The sequence below is a fragment of the Lathyrus oleraceus genome, chromosome 3 (assembly GCF_024323335.1).
Source record: "Lathyrus oleraceus cultivar Zhongwan6 chromosome 3, CAAS_Psat_ZW6_1.0, whole genome shotgun sequence".
NCBI classification, from domain to species: domain Eukaryota; kingdom Viridiplantae; phylum Streptophyta; class Magnoliopsida; order Fabales; family Fabaceae; genus Lathyrus; species Lathyrus oleraceus.
The window spans coordinates 336,882,333-336,885,678 of record NC_066581.1 but is presented as its reverse complement, the minus strand read 5'-3'; positions in this window follow the sequence as shown (position 1 = coordinate 336,885,678).

Genomic DNA, 3,346 nt, shown 5'->3' with positions numbered 1-3,346 from the left:
AATATATACATCTGAGTAAAGGTGCAATTAAGGGTGTCACACAATCACTTCACACCAATCATCAAAATAACTGTCATGCTCTTTTATTAATTCAAAACATAAAGCATTTGCACAATACGCAGCGGATAGAAATCAAATCAATCATGCAAAACATGTAACACATTACATGTAAAATTATTCAACAAGGTAAAACATCCCGTCCCGATGTTACATCTATCAGAGCATGACCCACTAAGGAGACTACACTAGACTCCAAGCACTAGCTTCTACTCAATCACTGCTCGTTACCTGAAAAATAGTTGTAAGGGTGAGTTCCTCAATCGATATAATAAGCATTATAAAATATCATGTAATGCTAAGTAAATAACACATTAATCACCCTAATCATATCACACATTCGGTAACGGCAACATCCACTCAAACATCATAATCATGCTCAACATAAACATCAAAACACACGTATAATATTGGAACACATCCATTCATATTATACACAATACATACATTATGCAATGAGACTCCATGCATGCGGTACCGACTATTCGTGAACATATAGTTCAACCTCACCGATCAAATCCAGATACGGCTACCAAGCCCACTAGTCCCACTCATTTGAGACCTAGTGACTCACTCACTAATTCCTCACCATGGGAATTAGCTACCACCCCAAGGGCTATGCTATGCACGCTAATCACCTAGCATGCAAACATCAACAACAATCCACAATGATTTACTCACTAATTCCTCACCATGGGAATTAGCTACCACCATAAAGGCCACAATATGCATGCTAATTCACCTAGCATACAACCATCAACAACAATCCACAAGGACATATGCTCACACTCTAAGCCATAAAACAGTCCATTCACAAATACATGCATAATATATACATTCACAACATTATGCATATTTTCACACATCATCGGCATATTTATCACATACTCATATCACGTCATGCCAATTAATTCAATCACAGTATTAGCACACTCTACTAATACCTATACTGCTCAAAACAACGGGAAATGATCCCTACTATATCATACACCGATATAGGCCAACCATCAAACATGTACACAACATTTTAAATATTAATTTTTCCACTTTTCAACAGTGTTAACCGGTTAACGCCCTGGGTTAACCGGTTAACGCAGGACAGAACACGCTTTCTGGCAAAACTCAACAGTGTTAACCGGTTAACGCCCTGGGTTAACCGGTTAACGCAGACAGAACAGCAATTTTCATAAACAACAGTGTTAACCGGTTAACACCCTGGGTTAACCGGTTAACGCAGACAAAACAGCAATTTTTCACAATTCATAACAGTGTTAACCGGTTAACACCCTGGGTTAACCGGTTAACGCAAGACAGAAAGCTGTTCCTGCGCTAACACGAAGCAGAATGCAGAATTCTCCGCATTTTCCGCCGTTGGAGGACTTCCGGACCTCCGATTCCAATTCCGTAAGAAGCTATGTTTTCGGAAAATCACTACCCATCCAATTACAGATTCAATTTCAGTTTTAACACAACTTATCCAACACAATTTTTTAGCATTCAACATCCCAATTAGGGTCAAATCAACGGTTCATCACTACCCATTACATGTTAACCCATAATACCCATTAAACGACGATAAACCCCCCTTACCTGAGTTAATCCGGCAATCTTTAAGCCTCAAGCTCTTCTCTTCTCCAACCTTCTTCCTCTTGCTCTGCCTCTTTGCCCTTTTCTCCCTTTTCAGCCGCTTCTCTGCTTTTCACGTAAAAACCCTTTCTTTACCAAATGGAACTCTTTTTCTTATTTCCAACTTATATATATTTTCCAATAATTATTATTCCAATAATAATAATAATAATCCAATAATTCCAATTATTTAATTAAATTAATAAATATAATATTAACTTAAATTAAATAATTATCTTATTTTAATCGGGGTGTTACAACTCTCCCCCACTAAAAGAGTTTTCGTCCTCGAAAACATACCTCAAGCGAATAACTCTGGATAAGACTCCTTCATCTGACTCTCAAGTTCCCAAGTCACATTGCCACCTGCTGGTCCTCCCCAAGCTACCTTTACCAAAGCAATCTCTCTACCCCGCAACTGCTTCAACTCTCGATCCTCGATCCTCATAGGTGATGTTTCAACAGTCAGGTTATCTCTCACCTGTACATCATCTACTTGGACTACATGCGACGGATCAGGAATGTACCTCCTCAACTGAGACACATGAAAAACCTCATGCAAATTCGCAAGTGACGGCGGTAAAGCGATACGATAGGCTACCTCCCCTATCCTTTCCAAAATCTGATAAGGACCAATAAATTGAGGTGTCAACTTCTTCGACTTCAAAGCTCGACCAACCCCAGTTATCGGAGTGACACGAAGAAACACATGGTCTCCCTCTTGGAACTCAAGTGACTTCCTCCTCTTGTCGTGATAACTCTTCTGACGACTCTGAGCAATCCTCATCTTCTCCGTAGTTTGTTGAACAATCTCCGGTCCAACCACAGCACTCTCATCGGACTCATACCAACATAAAGGCGTCCGACATCTCCTACCATACAAAGCTTCAAACGGTGCCATACCAATGCTCGAATGAAAACTATTGTTGTAGGTAAACTCAATCAAAGGTAAATAACAATCCCAAACACCTCCCTTTTCCAAAACACAAGCCCTCAAAAGATCCTCCAGTGACTGAATCGTCCTCTCAGTCTGACCATCAGTCTGCGGATGATATGCAGAACTCAATCTCAGCTTAGTTCCCAAAGCCTTCTGCAAACCTTCCCAGAACTTCGATGTAAATCTAGGATCTCTGTCCGAAACAATACTCGACGGAATACCATGCAAACTTACAATTTTCTCAATATACAATTCAGTTAATCTCTCTAACGAATAATCCATTCTGATCGGAATGAAATGAGCCGATTTTGTCAATCTGTCAACAATCACCCAAATAGCTTCAAAATTCTTAATTATCCTCGGTAAACCAGAAACAAAATCCATACTGATACTATCCCACTTCCACTCTGGAATAGCCAACGGTTGCATTAGCCCAGACGGCTTCTGATGCTCAATCTTTGACTTCTGACAAGTCAAACAAGAATAAACAAAACTCGCAATTTCTCTTTTCATTCCCGGCCACCAAAATAACTTTTTCAAATCATGATACATCTTTGTAGCCCCAGGATGAATACTCAGGCCACTACGATGTCCTTCCTCAAGAATACTCTTCTTAAGCTCGGTAACATCCGGAATACACACCCGATTACCAAATTTCAAAACACCATTCTCATCAACTCTGAATTCACCACCTTGACCTTGATTCACTAGAGTCAACTTATCAAC